This window comes from Melanaphis sacchari, unplaced genomic scaffold, assembly GCF_002803265.2.
Source record: "Melanaphis sacchari strain LSU unplaced genomic scaffold, SCAv2.0 Contig50_pilon_pilon, whole genome shotgun sequence".
In the NCBI taxonomy this organism is placed as follows: Eukaryota; Metazoa; Arthropoda; class Insecta; order Hemiptera; family Aphididae; genus Melanaphis; species Melanaphis sacchari.
Window position 1 is genome coordinate 1,368,359 of NW_020271344.1, and position 21,066 is coordinate 1,389,424.

The window sequence follows — 21,066 nt, forward strand, 5'->3', positions numbered from 1 at the left end:
TCAACATTATTAAGCATATTGTGCATTTAGCTAGTTATTATTAATAATTGTACTAATAACAATAATTATATAAAAGGTAATGCTGCTTATTTTAAAACTGTTATAAATTATTTATGTGGCAGCGAGTTGTGAAACCGTATATAAACTGTCATATAAAAAAAAAATTGCCACGCGTCATTGCCAAAACAAGTTAATTTTTGCACATCTCGTTTGACGGCTTATAAAGCTATTTTTAATATTATTATTATTTATTACTTTGTTATTATATAGTTAAATTTTCAAGTTAAGTAGGTATATTAGTTACAATTTAAGTTAAGAATGATTTTTTTTAAATATTGTAAAAATATATTTTTAAAATACTACGAATCAAAAATTTTTTAAATTATTAAATTAATACTAATAATAACTGTAGTACTATCTATTTCGACCTAAATATACATGACATTTGGTCAGGAGTAAAAAACAATAATACTTTAGAACTTATAAGTGTATTATATTAAGTTTATTTTACACTTAAAAAAATATATATATATAAAATGTACATATAATACAAAATATTCATTATATTGTATTAAGCTGCTTCAAAATCAGTTTAAAATAATATAGTTTAGTGGTTATTTGACTGAAATGCATGTACTCGTGCACCTAAATAAATGTACAGTTTGAAGTTTGATAAACTATTATATATCTAACTAATATATTGTTAGCACCAATCAAATAAATAAAAAATATAAATATGATTTTAAATTTATTTTATGATGTCAAACATATGGCATGTAACTATTGTAACTATAATTTTCTATAGTGTCCATTCATGATTTTTCAAGGCCTATACTTTCAAAGAACATTCTTTATATATAAAGAATATTCCCTCATATATATAATCAATATAATAATGTATTAAATTAAAAAATAAAGTACCGTTAACATCACGTTATACTTGAAAGTTATATGAATACGAGTTTGATTAATTTAAAATTAAAATAATTTAATTTTTGTTTAAATAATATTATATTAAAATGAACCATAAAGTATTGTATAATTTATTATAAATAATAAACATTAAATAATCTCTGTTTAAATACATACACCTCTAAACATCATTCAAAAATATATACTACTTATATAGCTGTATACAATTTTAACCTTTATTTCATTCTCGATTTTAAATTACTCAATAGCTGTATATTCATTTTTAATGCGTAATTCTCACATACTTTTGATGTATAATAAATTATTAATTATGTTATAATTTACAAATTCATCTATATTATAATGGAAAATAAACAGTATATTAAATTTTAAGATGCTCAATTAAGTAATTGAAGTAAAAAATATACAATTCTACGAACGATACTTAAAATATATTTAATGAATGTACACATTTTAAATATAATTAGAAACTGTAAATAAGTAATAAATTCAAAACGTGCGTCAAGCAAAACAATTATGATAATTATTTATGTAATTAAAAACATGTTAATGACTAAGAAATTGTTCATTTTATTCAGCAATAGGTATACTCTTTTGTGCAAAATATAGTTATTTATTAATATTAATGTCAAAACTCATAAATAATTCACAAAATTATTCAACAATATCTAATATTATAAACAGTGCAATTAATAAGATATAACAACAAAATCATGTAATTGAACATTAAACACTTATTTTATAAAATTGTACTCTTTAAATATGTTTACATTTCGAAAGCACTTAGCAAATTTTAATTTTTCTAGAACTTAATTAAAATAATGTTGTTTAATACGTACATTCGCAAAGAAAAAATATAATTCTTACATCAGAAACATTTAAAATATATAAAATATATTATGGGTAATTTTTTTTTCTCTTTTATAAGTTTGATTAATTAATGTACATTATTCTTTTTCAAAAAGTACGTAGAAAATTACATATATTTCAATTGTACAGAAAAAATACCATTACTATGTTATTGTTATTATTATTATTTTTATTGCACTACTAAATGAACGGAGCAATTTTTCAAATTGCTTGAAATTAATAATATGCAAGCACTCAATTACGTATATTATTATACCGGTATCGTGTAAAAAGGGGACATATTTTAGGGTCAATAAGATAAATGCGTTCAGCCGCATTAGAAAAATATGGAATTGGGGTTCATTAACACGGCATTTGTTTTCACATCACCGCAGTTATTAGTTTTGTTAAAACACAGGCGATATTAATGTAGGTCACGGTAAATAGTAAAAATTATTGCGGTAGGTCGCCTGCACGTGAAAATGCGATGGCAAGCATGTGTAAAATAATAACATCATTAACAAACACACCGTGCGCGCTGTATTTATGTACCAATACGAATTAGTTTTTTTGCACTTTATTTGTAGATATTTCATATGCTCATAGAGGGAGTGGAAAAAAAAATTAATAAAATGATAAAATATTATATACGCAACAGTCAACAACACGCTATGTTATAGTAAACACGGCAAAGAGCATTGGCCCCAAGCCGAGGACGACGACTCCCTCGTCTGTGTAAATATAACTATAACAATTTAATCGTACGCTTATAGTGAGCAAAACATTACAGTGTGATAGTAATGGATTTAACATGGTAGGTACTATACCTATAGTAGAATTTTCCGAAGAGCTAAGTGCTCATCGGACACGTATCGATATACATATACTGTGTACCTATAATGGTACACAACATATTTTACTTTTCAGTGTGTATAGCTGACTTACTTTAAGTTGTATATTGCAGTAACGACATCGTAGGATATCATACTCGTCGATCACATATTATCAATAGTGACTATTTAATAGTCGTCAATAATTTATTATAAATCGACACATTCTAGACAGATATCTGACAAATTACGATAAGATATCTAATTCTTGTCGAGTTCGTCTATACATATAATACGTTATAAAACATATCGTTGTATATAGTGTACAATAAACATATTAAACAATGTGTGTATGAGTGGATACGACAAGAGGTGAAAATGCGGAGGCATGTAGCAGCTCAAATTCAGATAATATATTTTCAAAAATGATTTCTGGTTTACACGTCGGTTTAGTACAAAAAGTTATAAATAATACTTGTTTGGAGATTTATACAGTTTAGCAATTATAACTTTTTAAAGCTTCGAGCCTACGGACATTTAATTTATATTTATATTTTATAGTATTATATTATACAGTAATATATTTTATGGACGTATGTTTTTATCAGCCACTTTTTTTTTTTTTTTTATCGTTATTTTAAGTATTTACAAATAAACACGATAACATAAACATAATAGTAAATGCACCGCAATTGATTAATCGAAATCACACATTGGTACCTGCGTTTTTCATCAAGTCTACAATTGATTTAAAAAAAAAAAATCTGTTTTTATCATATTTTCATGTGATTCTTTTTGATCGTCAACAATATTTGCTATCAAATACTTACGCTAATAACATCGGAAAAATATTGAAAATTTTCCAAGAATTATTCACGATGAGTTAATTATACCTACTATACAACGCATCGTCCTTCTAGTATTAATCGCCTGTAAATTAATATATTATATTTATTCTAGTATTATATTATTATATCCGTTTCAGTGTACATAATATTATATAGGTTCATGATTATTACTATTTTTTTTTTTTATTTTTCTCTGCTTTAGTCATAAATATTTATATTTTTTGTTAAACTTTACATAACGTTATATTTCCCATGCTAAATTTTACGATGATATTATAATATATTGATTTATTTTTTAACATTGAGATATACTGAATTATTTAAATCTTTGAATTTATAAAAATAGGTCAATAATGATGGCTTAAAAGTTATAATGAAAAATCGACAAAATCATGGTTTTTAATTGAATATTTGAAACTAAATTTTATACTTAGAACATCAAAATTATTTATATATATAAAGTTATAATATATCTTAAATGTAAATAATAATTTTAATAAATTAAATAAAAAATAAAAGAGCCGTTATAAAAAGAAATGTTTATGTTTGCATTAACAATGTGATCATTTATTTCAACTTAAATTACAGGGAGTCTATTAGGTAGAATATTAATTTTACATTGTTTTATATGTATTGAATTAATATATATAATGGGTATATATTATTATAGGTTCTTAATTTGTATATTGATCAATTATTCGTTTGAATACACAATCCTAATCCCTTAGCTTAATTTTATTTTCCAACGTTGGACTGCGTTACTTATACGGAATGTTAAATGTACAAATAATTAATTTTAAATGGTTTAAAATGCATTCGTTTTAAATTACAAGCCCAAACAATTTTAATTTATTCATTAAAAAAATAAATAGTTTCCAACTATTTAATTTGTTGTCACAAACAGAATTTAAAATAATATTCAAAACTAAATATTAAATTATTTTAAATTTGAACGAGTTAATGAAACTTGTCGTAAAACATAATACCAATTAAAATGTGTTTCAGCTTTTTAACTTTGATTATAAACGCGAATATTCAAATCAATAACCAATGTATAAGAAAATGTTCTTAAATTGAAATGTTAAAGTTACATTATAATATATAACATTTGAGACACTCAAACGATGTGATTATGACGTCATTTTAAAACTCATTTATTTTTATTTACTTTACTTCTCCCGTTTATACAGCTTTCGTTCAAATGTTAGATATCTTCCTATTATAAATTCAACTTATAAACTCAGAAAATGAAAAAAAAAAATAGGTTGAATTAATAAAAAAAAAAAAATCGAAAATGACGGAAATGTTATGAAAGCAATTTAGCGACGTAAAGATTATTTAACTTCGTAGTTTATATAAATTGATAAATCTTGTTCATAGAAAGTACTTATCTAATAGAAATAATTGAAATAATAATATATTGATTAGACAGTTATTATTATTTTATTATTTATTTTATGGTTATCAATGTTTACAGATATTCATGTATTTTTAATTTGTTGTGGCTCCGTGTAATAGTTTAAAGTTAATTTGTTAAAAACTTCCACGACTATAGAAAAATAATAAATGAATAATTAATTTAGCTTAAAAATATTTTTTAACGATTATAACTTATTCTTAGCGAGAGAGAGAGGGAGGGTATTATTACAATATTAGTTATTCAGGAAATAATGTATATTCCTTATGAAAAAGTTTTCTGTAACTGAAGGTTTAAGTATAAGGTATATGATTTTATCAATACAAATAAACATTTGTCATAAGGTTCTAATATCATTTTTATATATTAATTAGTAATAATTTAAAAATTCCTAACTGAAAAATATCAAATCTTTATTCTTTGTTGATCAATTTTATAGGATATATTATTTAGTACTTAACTGATATTTATTAAAAAAATAACATAACGTTATAATATTCTAAACACTATTTCTAAACTACCAAAAATAATGACCTACTACTGCCTTGATTCTAATTAGTACAATAAAATTGAAAAATAATACACCTATTAACAATCCTGTCACAATTAATAATATGAATTATGTATACCTACTATTATACTGAAAATGTAATTAAAAATTAATTTTAAACAAGCAGATTTAATCTTTGAATTTGGTTCAAAATATTTTTATGTTCCCGATGCAGATTATGATGCAAGCCAAGTTAAATGATTTATTAAATAAATTTGATTAATAAAATATCAATTTTTTTTTTTTATGTATTTTGTACGAATAATTTAAAATTTGTCAACGAAAATATATTATAAAAGTACACACAAACATATATTGTTAAAATTAAAATATATACACGATATAGGTAATAAACTAAAAATACATTATTTAAAACATCATTCGTATGAATCCGAAAACTATTATATTAAATATGATTATTTAGCTTCATAGATAAATCAACAGAATTGTATAATAAAAAACAATTAATCTATTTTATTATATTAATTAATAATGTAATACATACAATGTTTACTCAACAATTAATTCAACATGCCATATTACTGTTAATAAAATATACTATATAATAAGATATGAATAAAGTATAATAAAATATGCTTAGAAATAAAGAACCGTTTTATATTTTCAATGATTTATTACTGAATACAAAATTAACATATATATTACAGTTACTTAAAGATGAGACATACTTCTTACTTAGTGTAAAAAAATGGTTACCGACTTGAACATTTTTTTTTTTTTTTTTTTATTGAAAAATTTTATTATTTTTTATAAATTCGTCATTAATTATCTATATTTTTATCATACACCATGATGTTTTTGCTAGACAAAACTATACACAGCTGCATTTTATTTAAATTTTATTTATTTAAATATCTTCTACATATGCGCATACCTATTAAATATTTATACTAATACCTTGTGCTATTTCACACCGTTTACTAAATTATAATCACTTGGTATAATTATTTTTCACACACGTCTAAAATAATGTTCAATTTACCTAATGATTTATGCCTAATTAATTTTTTCAACAAACCTTTAAACTCAACAACATATAATAATATATTAATAATATTGATCGTTATGTTAATCACGTGTTAACATCCTAAATCAATTCACTTTGATTATCTAAATGAAAATGTTGAATAAATATTAGCTTAAAATTTAATTTATTTTAAATAGATACGGAAAAACTATTTTTAATTTAAGCGTATCTCGTTTGATAGAATTCTTACAAAGTTCGATTTAACATTTTTTTTTTTTTACTTTATTGCGTCGAAATAAAATTATTATCTACATTATAAACATAAACACATATATAGACTGTTGGGCATAATAATAGTAATAATAATAATAATAATAATAGTATTATATTATAGTAAAGGTCACACTCATAGTCGACAGTTGATATCCACATACACTTAATTTGTAACACATGCAATTTAATATAATATCATAGTAAAACAGAAACTGCGCATGCTAAACATTTAAAGAAAGTTAAACAATTTCCGATGAAATAAGTTTAAGAATATACACAACACCTGCACCAATCATCTGGAGATATACGTGTCTCCGTGTAATGTATACTGAAAAAGAATTTATCTAGTTACGTTTAATATCCGATTCTTGAAAAATCAATTGGAGATGATGTCCGTCCGTGGTTTTAAGCATTTTCTCGATTTTTTGTGATAATAGTCAACCCGATTAAATTCACAGACCACGTTAACACTACAGCTACAGCAGCTGCAATCGACTGCAATGGAATGATAACTGATTTGTGGGTATGCTTCTAATCATCGTTTTTGACATGGGTTGTATTTTCTTGATCTCTTACTCTACACTCCTTCTACTAACTCGCCAACCTTTGGTAAAATAGTCTTAAATATCAGTGTCATCTTTGCTGTGTAAAAATTCTACCACACTATATTACCAGTGTATACTTACTACTTAAATATATTCTGGTTGATCAATATCTACTAATCCGAGTTTCCGAGTCACTAACTTGCAATCTAATTGAAAAATAATAATTATTAAAAATAACTCAGTCGCGGTTTTTGGTCAATACTATAGTTATTAGATGATCGTTTGATATTAGTTAGTTGATAATCAAAAGACAATATAATATCATATTAATACTTATATTATACGATTTGACTTCAAATATTTTACTGATTATATATTTGAGTAAGTCTGGAAAGACAGTTATTATCCTGATTAAAAAAAAAAAAAAACTAAAAACTCACATGTAATATAATAGTTTGTTAGTAAATCAAAATGAAAAAAAATCTATAGAAATGTGAACTTCATGATCATATCATTATCACTAACTTATATTCGTTGTTAAACGCAATATCAAGATAAGGTTTTCAAAATGTTATTTGAAACAATATCTATATACACACACATTTGCAAGTGTACGTATACATAATATTCATTGATCATACTACCTAAAATACCATTTCTATTATAAAATAGGCGAAATCACTGAATAATAGATAAATTTAATATTTTTACTAGATAATATTTTCTATAAATTATCTATAGAAGACAAATAAGTAATAATAATAATGATAATTAGGAAATATTTATAAGTGAAAGTTGATAACTTACATGTAAGTATCTCATTGTTTGAAATTTAAACGATTAGAGTAAGTTTAAAATATTTTACATTTATTTCAAATATCGAACTCACTTCAAAATAAATGACTAGTTGTTTATATTAAAATTAAAATTCTTAATCAGTTAAAAAAAAAAAAATAAAAAAAAAAATAATTAAAATTATGATAAAATGATTATTTGTTTAAGGAAAAAAAAACTTCACACTGCTAAAACATTACAATACGTCTAATAATATACTAGTTTAATTATAAAACATGCACCCACATAATGAGAATCAATGTTTCATTATCTGACCTTTAACTGTAATTCGTCTCTATTTAAAACATAAAAATCATTACGACAATTTTATGAATAACATTTTCTCCATCTAATATCTGATATTTTTATGTAAATATAAATATAGTATACACATTTTGGTTGTTATACAATATTTAAGTGGAATTTAAATCCCTAGGATTTCACTTTATTTACGAAATGAAATACACTTTTTACTTTTTTATTTAAAACATTCTTTGGGGGAAAAAAAATCGTGTTATATTTATTAATGAATTTGTGTATAATTTTAACCCAGATCAATACATTTTTATACCAGTATTTTTTTCAATATAAATATTATATAAAGAAAGTTCTCTATTACATCCAGTATTATAATTGCATAATAAAGCTTTAATTGTTTTCTTTGCATAAACTACATTTATGAAAAAAAAAAAAAATTATAAATATTAATTATGGAAATATTTGTTTCAAAGTTATATTATACAATAGATTTACTTGGATTTTATAACATTATTGTTTAGTTAAATTTCTATTTTTACTTTGATATGACATTCGAAAAAATTATAAAATTATGGTGTTTAGTTTAAAATATTATATGAACATAATGTACCACCAGTTTTTTATATAATTTAATAATATATGTATATAAACATGACAAAGAAGCTTTTTCTATAGAATTATATTAATAATTTTATGATTCGTAACATCAATACTAGCCAAAATATTAAGATAATTAAATGATATTTAAAACGGCTTCAGTCACGATAGCGTTATAAAATATATTTATTTTAATTTTATCCAATAAAATTGTTTGTAGATAAACACATTTTACACGTTCTCGTCTACTGCAGTCGACCACAGCTAGTTCTACACAATTCGATTTCGTTTTTATATTTCCAATTCAGTAAACAATTTCCACCTTAAGTATCTCTTTTCCTTGAGGCTTAAACTCCAGTAATAATGACCCAATCGCAAATCGAATGATGTAAAAATTGACTTTTATCCACAAAAGCATCCATCAGTCTCTTTGCTGACAACTTGCTACCTAGTATTTTTCATTCATGATTATTTATCAAATCCTACCTACCAAATATTAAATAATTCAATATAAAAAAAAAACCAATTTGTTTACGTATTATTATTCCCAATTGCTTAATTTTAGTGAATTCGATGTGATTTTTCAACTTAGATACTTCTTCACCATGAACGCGTATCAAGTGAATAGAGATGTTGTAAAATCACATTGAATAAAAACATATAAATATCCTATAGTTATTACCTATTACTTATCGTAATTTTTCAAACAAATTACGATTAATAACAGAAAATTAAATGAAAATAGTTATTTTTCAGATTAAAATTCCACATAGATGATTTGATATTTTGAAATCCTAGAAAGCTTTTATTTTTGTAATTTAATATAAAAAAAAATTACTGATTCAATATTTTTTTTAAATAAAAAAAAGTTAAGTCTATTTATAAGTTCATTATTTTGAATTATTTATAATATATCATTATATGATATAAAAAACGAAAATATTGTTACATTTTGATAGTAAAAATTTAACGATAAAAACAATGTGTGGATTTTTAAATGTATTACAATAAGTTCATGTTTACTTTCCAATAACTTTAATAATTTTTTAACTGAATTTTTATTTTTAATGCGTCAAGGATATATCATTAATAGAATAAATTGAAGCATCATAAGAACTGTTTAATAAAGCAATATGTTTCTTCTAATAAAATTTATGTTTATTAAATAAAAACAAAAGGTAATTGAATCACTGAGTGGCTTCTATTATAAAACAATTCACCGTCGTATTTATATTCATTTTTACATAATATTCTGATTGTGTCATAGGATACAGATTTTGTACCTATATCTTTAAGATATATTTTGATTTCGTGATTGTTAAATAATATAGAACAAAACATGACGATACTAAAAAACAATTAGAACTAACACTAGCTAAACATAACTAACCTAACTGATGGTTTTTATTATATTTAATTTACAGTATTATTAAAATGTCTAGGTCAAACGGGACAGTTATAGAACGGAAAGGTTATAGTAATATGCTCTACACATTAAACATTCGCATATTATATAATTGTCTAATGTACACAATAATATGTTTTACTATTAGTAGGTGTTAATTCAAAAATAATATTATAAAAATGCGTAATATACATAATCATGTTTATACTATTAATATATAATATGTACAAATTCTAATTATCTTATATTATATTATGAAAAACAATTGCGATTTTGCTACACTTTCGATTACATTGTATAATTTCTTTACAAACAAAATAAAATAGATCATTAGTTCTTTAATAGCTACAATAATCATAATATTGTAGATGATAAAATTGATAAACACGGACACGATGTAGGTAAAAAGTGTTGCAAAGACTAAACACGTTGTTTCAAAAATAAAACACTAGTTTGTGTATTATTTCACTATTTGAAAGAATTAAAATTATGAAACTCACACCTTCTAAAAAAAAAATTATTATTAAATAATATATAGTGCACATTGTGTTTGAAATGAGTTATATGACTGTACTGAGTAACATTTGTCAAAAATATAAATGCTTATAGAAATGGTTTTCGATTTGTTTTGAAAATTATCTACCTATTTTCAATGAAAAAATAATATAATATAGATGAGTAAGTAAGTACATATTACCTACATAATATGTGTGGTACAGTGCACTGTAGGTACTATAAAAGTAAACTAAAACGTTTAAAAATAAATTGTTCATTCGCCTGACATTAAACGCGCACTATAAAAACAATAATATATATATATATATATATATATAAGTCTTAACTCTATTCAACTGCTTAGCATAATACAAAAAAATCCATTTCATGACGGTCGGTGTGGTCCGTTAAACTAAGAACAAATTTGCCGTTTTTGGTTATACATAATTTTTTTCAGGTTTTTTTAAAGTTATATCTACAGACGATGACAGTATAATATTAGTATATATACGGTAACCGAAATGTGCATGCGATTTGACCTCAAACTTTTTAACGCCGAGCTAGCAGCGCGCTACTCGAGTGTATTTTAATATTATGTTAGACAGTTTGGTTGATAGCTTGCTCTTAACCCTAAAACCTTAACCACAGAGTGATTAATTTTAGTCTATAATGCGATTAAAAAATATCATTATTCGCTTGTTGCAAAGTATAGTGAACACACACAGAACCCGTCACATATTGCAATATACGATTAACGTTTACGCAACTGTTCGTGAAAACTGTATTCCCAAAAAACCGTCACGATATATTACGATTTATATACGGCTCATAGAGGCGCGTCTATAATATTATTATTTTATTTTTTTCGGTAATATAATAAAATATAATGCGTTTTTGCCACAACGGAACAAGATGCACTATAATAACATTACGTTACAGCTTCCGAGCCCACAATATAATATATGATAGCATAATATTACGGTGCTTTCAAATTATGAACGAATGTCATTATTGTTTTCTCGAGGCGGGTTACGTCACGCGAGAGCACAACAAAATATTAAAGTTTTCCATTCGGAGAGTAATATTAAATTTTCAAATGCTCAAAAGTATAATAATAATATAGAGTATTATATTGTTTCGTATTGTGTCTAATGTTTCGAGTAAATGATATTTCAGTTGTTATCAACACTACATTTTAGTTGATTGAATATTACGATGCTGTACATTAATTATAATTTATTATTATAAACCATGCAAATGATGTAGCAATGTGTATAATGCACACTACACAAATTCAGGTTAGGTTAGGTATCGGCGCAGTATATAATATTAATTAAACTATTTGATAAAACTTTGGTTGATTGTTATACACCAACACACGGGAATATACGTATTTTGATAATTTTTTATTATGCAATTCATTTGATAATTTCAGAATGTAATAATCACAATATATTCATGAAAATAAAAAAAACACCTGCGTTATTTTACAGTTATCGAGATCGATGTTACGTTTCGTCAATAGTTATTGTGCAATGTTCAACTGTAAGACCTTGTTAATCGCAAAAATGGATTTTTATGTATCTAAATAATAATTGCATTTACATAAAATAATAATTTGTAAGATTTACCTACATAGATACATATAGCGTATATAGCCGTAGAGGTCAGAAGTGGCACATTGTATGTTTATGGAGTTAATTGAATTTATTAAATTGTACTTTATAAATTGAATAAGTAGGTAAATTATCTACTGATTGTTTTAAATGATAGATAATACGTTATAACGTCCGTTTAATTAAATATTATTATTTATTATCATAGACGCGAATTTGGAAGTGCTTAGCACCTTCAAATTTCATATTAGCACCTCCCAAGTTTTAATTATATCATCGAATTTGTAATGGCTATAAATTATAAATTATAATATCATGTTATAGGCATTAGGATAAATTATATTCTGGGGCTTTTCATCTTCATAATAATAATAATAATAAAACATATCGATCACTGATCAGAAAAATATAGAAAATATTATTGTCAATTTATTGTTTATATTATGAATTATGATTAATAAATTGTTATGCATTAATTACACAAGAAGATTTTATAAAACGATTATCGATAAGTCGATAATGATTACGCCGAAACGTCTTTCGACTATTTGATAAATAGAAAACAGTTTTTAATATTGAGAGAGATCTAAACACTAAAATTGATAAAGATAAAATAATAAATATTTTTAGTATGTCTCCAAGACGTTTAATGTCTTTAATATAATATTTAAATAAAAATTAAAAAAATAATTACTTATAAGTTACATTTAAAATTTGTATTTTATTTTCTTTACTAATATTTTATTTTCTTATAAATTATTAATAAATAACAAGGTAGCGCGTAACGAAAATGTATGAATGGGATGGTGCTCAAGGCCGTATATGAGGGGGTTTTAAGGGTTCACCTCCCCCCCCCCTGAAATATTTTAATGTTATAAATTTAATTTATGTGAGTAACTTAACTATAATAATTTACCATGTGGCCATGTGAGTACCAAATAATTTAATAATATGATAACTATGTTTGAATATCGATTATATTGCTAATATTTTTTGTTTTATTTAAAATAAGTGTTAGTTGTCTTTTGAAAATATTATTTTATTTTAACCCCCCCACCACTCCGAAAATTTGTTCTAGCTACGACCTTGATGGTACTGTAGGAAAATAATGTGGAGGAAAAATCACCCACTGGTCATTTTGGTCAACATAATCTAGCACCCCATAAATTTAATCCAAATTACGCCTATAATTATTATCGTAATTAAAGTGTAAAAAAATACGTTAAATTATCAGTCGTCATAAATTATTTTTCTTAGCATATCGTTTGAACAAATATTTGCGCATAATAATATTATAATACTGCGCGCACGATAATTTATACCGATCTGATCCGCCCGAATAGCGGTTTACATGGTTCGGGACACGGATATTTTAATAGTAACGGATCGACTTGTCCGCGTAGCAGCTGCAGCAACATCTCACACCGACCACGCTATACGTATATACGCCTCTGAAATAATAATAATAATGATAATGATAATAATAATAATAATAATAATAATAATAATAATAATAATAATAATAATAGTAATAATAGAGACCAAAAAACCGACTCGTAAACGACAACAGCGGCAGGAAAACGAAATAAAAATAAAAAGGGTTGAAAACGATGCGTTCTCACGAGATTACGTATCTTTGACGGCGTCGTTGAATATACGACCCGTATACGATAATATACATTTTACTTACACACACACACACACGCGCGCGCGCACATTGCTATACATATGTACAGTTGGGGCAATAATAACGTTTACTATAACGACACAGCGTATATTGTACGAAGACGCCCGAAAAACAATAAAGACGTATACGCGCTACGTGCCAGGTCTCGGGCGGCGGCGGTAAACGAGAATAAACACCGCCGCTGTCGCACGTGTTTGTCAAAGATTTTCTTTTCTGCTTATTATTATTTTTTTCTTCTTCGTTATTATTATTATTATTATTATTATCATAATTTAATTATTTACATTTGTCCAAATACACGTCTGCAGGAGTTGCAGGGGTCACATTCGTTTTTGGGATAACACAAAACATGTAAATATATTATAGCTGTTTACTGCAAACGGATATAGTCGCAATAATGGCTGCACCCAAACTGCATGCCAAAATAACAGAAATGTTTATTTTGCACGCTATTTCTTAAAAGGATCTATCTAAGTTTTATGTCACTAGATGGCCCGTTAGATATCGTCTATACACAATATTTTAAATTTTAATCTGACCAACGAATGTATTAATTTTATAATAACGTATCTGTGTGTGTTTTTTCCGCAATTACCTTATGGAGCAGTACAAATAGTTAAATTTCTAATTTCAATATTATTTCTGATAGGAAAGTAAATCAAGCTGATATTTTACGAGATCAAAGGTAAAAATTTCCAATACTTTTCAGGATAATTATAATAAGGAAAAAACATTTTTACACAAAGTTTTTCATGAAAACAATTTTCTTATTTCCTTATAATTCAAAAACAAATGATACGTATTTGATATATATATTTTCAAAATATTTAAATTTTATTAGACTATTTATAGAAATTTTAAATTTTCCATATTTTTATATAATTTTCAATAAGAAAGAAAAAAAAATAAGTACAAAAAATACTTAGGTATAAGTAATTTATTCCGAAACTAAAAATTATAATATTTAAATTTCTAAAAATCATTTTTTTGTGTATTTCAAAATTAATGATATTTTTTTAAGTTTAAGCTTTGAAGTCACTTTTTTTTAAGCCAAATATTATAAAAACTAATTAATTTTTTTTTAGTAGTTTACCCTGTATACTATTTAATAAATTCAATAAAAAAAACTTATTTTAATTATCTTTAAAATAACAATTTCAATTTTTTTTTACTTGGCATGAAATTCTGATGTACCATTAATGATGTATCTACAGTTGACAACCCTCTTGATGAATCAATTTTTTTTTTATTCTACTAGTTTTCCGATCTTGTGCAAATGATTATATTGTTGTTATACAGTTTTCCTAAATAGCAAAAACTGTAAATACGTATTGATGATTCCGTGGCAATTCCTCTTTCCTCTTGGTCGGCGATAATGATAATACGAGTACATTATAATTATTATTAAGACATTCCGTTCAGTGATCTAATGTAACAAATTTACAACAACTTACTGACTATAACGTCACAATAATAACATCATGCTTGGTATATAATATACATTATACATGTTTATAAATTATTATTTTATAGCGTATTACTAAGTTTATGGTACGTATTAAGTCATACGATTACGATTTTTTATTGTTTAAGATTAAATTTACAATAACGATTATTAGCGTAATAATGTCATAACAGTAATATTATACACGTAGACTATATTTTGTTGTTTATATGTCCATACAAATTGAGTATAATAATTAAATAATAATAATAATATATATATCTGTTTATATAATAATGATAATAATAATTTGTTTTAACATTTATGATCATATTGATCCAATCACTGAGATCACATTACACATGAATACTTACGACTTACGAAAGCAATTGGAAAAATATCAGATTTACATTTTATTGAAATATAAAACTTATTATTAACAAATATTCATCTAACTATATATTTACTCATTTCAAAACAATATAAATATAATATAATATCATAACGAACTGTATAAATTCACCCCAATGATGTCATCCAAACGATTTTTTGTTATGTATCTGCGGTTTTCTACTAATGTTTTGATCACAGGTTTTTTATTTTTGATGGGACATTGGAAAATATATGTGCTTATATAGATAGTCAAACGCATTTACTAATCGGTTCATACCTAGAACTAAACTATGCATATTATATTGTCTGTAATTAATTAACTCGATATATTATGCAAACGTGTAACCATACAATTTAGTTTAATTTCGGTTATGGATATTTATATTGTGCTCATTATTATGCATTTATGCATAATAACAATAATTATAATATAATTTAGATATACTATTTAAAAGGATTATCAAAAGTTAGTTTATCGTAAGATCTATGATTGACTATTGTTTTATTATAATTTATTATATGAAACAATGATCTTATCGTTAGTCCTTTTATGAATTCCAATGTATAGACCACAACAAACACTACAGATCATATCATAATGAATCTATGCCGGCAGCATATTGGCATTAGAAGTCATATTTTTTATGTACAATGAAAACCAATGTTAAAACATAAGAATTTAAAAAAAAAATCAATAGTGTAATTATAATAAAATTAAATTGTACACTACATCTTGGATGAATCATAATTTAAACATTACTAAGTTTCAAATGTAATAATTTACTTTTTGATACGTTCATAAATCATTTTTACTAGAGTTTTGCCAATCAATAAACGGTCAAAGTTTCTGGTTTTAATGAAAATTAACGATTCAATCGTTTTAACATTCTGAGAAATTCATTTTTGGACAAAAGCACTTAAAAATTATAGAAAATTCACAATTTCATAAAAAAAAAAAATAATAAAATAAATTACATTTAAATATTACACAAATTACATTAATAGCTAACTTAATAAAATATTAAGGTCATTGATGTTTATATTTTATTTTTATTTTGAAATAATTTTCCTTGAACACACCGCAGCGCCGCTAGGTTAGGTTAGTCAGTCGATAAATGCGAAACCACTGCGTAATACGCATGTGGTAAAATCGTGTTGACAGTGAATAAATAGTTTGAACAAATTCTTTGTATCACAAATTGTAAAAAAATACATATATGCAATAAATTACTAGTACCTATTACACACAACACAAATTATATCAATGTTTACAATTTTTTTATAATATTTATGTAACCACAGGCATAAATGGAAATTTTTTTTTTTGCTTAAGATAATATATAATCTAGGTGCGCAGACTGTCATGCAAAATAAGTTCAACTATAAACTGCATTGTAAAACACAAAAACTCTTGCAACGTACACGTTCGCAATACTCATGTACCTATATCGATGAAGAAATAAATGTATCATGAGATTGAGCGCGTGTGTGAGATATAGAAACAGATAGAGTAGTTATTAATCAATCGAATGCGTTCATGAAACCAATGATTTTGGATTCTAATGTTAAATAATAATAATAATAATAATAAAATTAAAACAGTGTAGAAATTATTAAAGTTTAAAGTTCAACATAAAAAAAAACATTCTATAAATGGTTTTTACACAACATAAAACAATAAGCAAAATTCCTACTTATTTTAGTTTTAGTAATAATATAATGTAGTAGAATATAAATACCTTCCTTTAAAAAAATATTATGCTTAAACTATATTATATTTAATAAAATGAAAATAATATACAGATTATATACTTGAATAAAAATGTATTTTTATTTAATGAATTAAAAAAATATATATAATTAACAAAAATACTCGTAATATATTTTATTCTTGTAATGCATTGTTAATTGATTTTGAAAATATTATTTTTTACTCCATAATAAACTCTATTTTTTCGATTGTGTAAGTCACCTATAGACTATATTATAAACGACGTATTGTAATCCATTTTATCTAATTTTCAGTCAAAACTAATCACTTTTCGGTAGGTACTTAATTTGATAAAATTAATTATCATAAAAATAATATAAATAATTTTAATAGAATTTATTATCAACAATTTAAATTTTCTTTATACCAATTTATCTTTAAATAAAAAATTTAAAAATAAAAACGAATTCCAGAAATAAAATTATAATTTTTTTTTTTAATAAATCCTCCAAATATAGTTAGTTTTAGTAAAGACCCAGTCTATAATATAGAATACATTTTTATAAAATAATATATAACCTTATTTATTATTAATTATTCTAATTAGGAATATAATTTAAAAAAATATATAAAATGTAGGAATAAATAATAATACTATGATTTATCCTGAAATTCCATAATATTATATTATATACGAGTATAATGTATAAAGTATTTCTTATTTTTTTTGAGGAAGTATCTCTTTAAATTCTAAGAATACAAGATATTTATATTATCAAGTAACGTGTGCTCGGAATATATATATATATATATACATGATGTATTATATAATGAGGTTAATGGGGACTGGAATGGAGATCACGACTATATATTTTCAGTACAATACGATTTTTGGTAAAGGATATCACGATTCCGGCGGTTTTATAACGTCAAGTACACTACAACGTAGTGATATAGACAATGTATATACTATATAATATATATGAATACTTGTATATTATATTATATATATATATATTTGTATATTTTTTATTTATTACAAGTTTTTAACGTTGTAAATGAAAAAAAAAAAAATAATAATAATAATAATAAAACAAAAAAATCACCACGACCGACGAATACAATATGATCGAGTGCGGTATATAGGTCCGGGTCGAGTTTTAAGTACTCGTACACGAGCACTCTTAGAAATTCATTGATACGAGTTCATCGTATCATTTACGACCCAATTTAGGAAACTTCTACGTGCGATCCCCAACTAAAGGAATGTTATTAATGTATATACACAATAGCAGTATTAAAGTAATAATAATAATAATTATTATTTAATCAATAAATCCAAATACCGCCTTAAAACTTTTCTCCATCACGCCCGTAAAGTTTACTTATAAGTGTTTAAAAGAAAATCATAGCTAACGCATGCGACCGATACATAAATACATCAGAACTTTTTAATCACCATTACGTAAACATATCCAAGTAGCTAAACGCATAATACAATATAACATAATGTAAAGAGATTGTGTATATTCACAACATAAAATTATATTTTTTTCATACCGTCAAAAACAATATTATAGTATGACATGCCTTGCAATATACATTTTTTCTGGACGGCTGGTTTTGTTACATATTATATTGTTTCCTTATGAAAATCTAAATTATATTATACGCTAAATCCGCTTGTCTCTAAAATTACTTACGCCGTAATTTAAACATTTTACTTGCGTAAAACCATTAATGCCCTTGTGATAATTCAAGGTATTTGCACTTCGCAAACTTATTAATAATAAGTATTATATAGGAAAATAATGCAATTTACTTATTTGCAGTTAAAAATAACGTCTACGCATCAACTATGCTTCAACTAAAAACTACAATTTTGAACACGGCAAACATTTTTTTTTTTCAATTTAAGTTTTAAAAGGTTTACGAGTTAAGTATTTTAATATAATTTTCCATGAAACAAAAACTGTTTAACTATTTTATGATTTTTCAACAAATAATATAATTCAATTATATTGTACCTGAAGATTTAATAATTATCTACACATTTTTATTTATTAATTGAAAAACAATATAGGTATGCATTAAGTCTTTAGCAGAGATTAAAAAATAATTTTTTTTTTGTACTACACAATTTATACTAAACTTTGCATTAACATGATAGACTTTGCCCTTCTCCACAACCCTCAAAATATAATAATATTATATACATAAATATGAATTTGTCAAAGTTTGTATATGAATATCATATCGTATGCTATTAATCTATTCATATATATAGTTAAAATTCAGTTAATTCGTAATGGGTAGAAGTCTAAATCGACCAAAACTTGGAAATGGCCTAAAAAACGCGAATTGTCCACGATATTTAGAATAATTTGACTTTTAACCTAATAAATTTAGTTGTGATCTTAATTAAGCATCTTAAATACTCTAATATTAAATATAAATTATTATAAAATAAATATTATTGTTAAAAAATATAATTAAATTATGATTAAATACGCATAAACAGTAATGAACATTAGGTGTCTAGTGGTTCACCGTTATAGCCTATAGGTATACTAAATTTGAATTCTATATATATGAAAAATTATTCTGAGTAGAAATAGTCTGTCAGCCTATAACACTAAGTAAATTACATGATTTTTTTTGATATATTTGCATAGCTATTAAAGTAATTTATTTTATTTTTAGTATTAAGATAGTTTGATAAATATTTTTTCCAAAAATATTGTGTTTATTATAATATTTTATGTTATTATAGTATTTAATTATTATAATAACATATATTTTTACCATATTATATCTATTTTTACAACTTAAAATTTAATAACATATTTCTGTAAATACCGTAAACCAGTAAAATTAGATTCATATTATAAATAGATAATATTTTGAAGCAAATCAAAAATATAATTGCATTGAGTTGAAGGAATAATATTTATAACAATAAGTTTTCAGTTTTCATAAATAGTATTTTAAAAAAATAATAATAAGTTAATTTACATTCTGATTTATTGTTTAAATAAGTAATTTTGTCCAAATTTTAACTTAAAATGTTTATAAAAGATAATTGTCTTCAAATATATTTTATGGTTCCAGCATGAACTAATTATAAAAAATCTTGTATTCAATTTTAAAAACTTAAATATTAAAAGAAAAGTTTTAATGAATTTCTAACTACAGAATAAGTAATTTTCGAGATTTTACGAACGTCAAAATTTAAAATTTAAATTCTTATAAAAATATATTATGAATTCAAATTTTTATTTTTTTATTTGAGTATGAAACACATATAAATAACTCTGTATTAAATATACAGCATTTTCACCAATTCATGAATTATTATTGATATTTATAACAAAAAAACTAAAAATTTAAAAA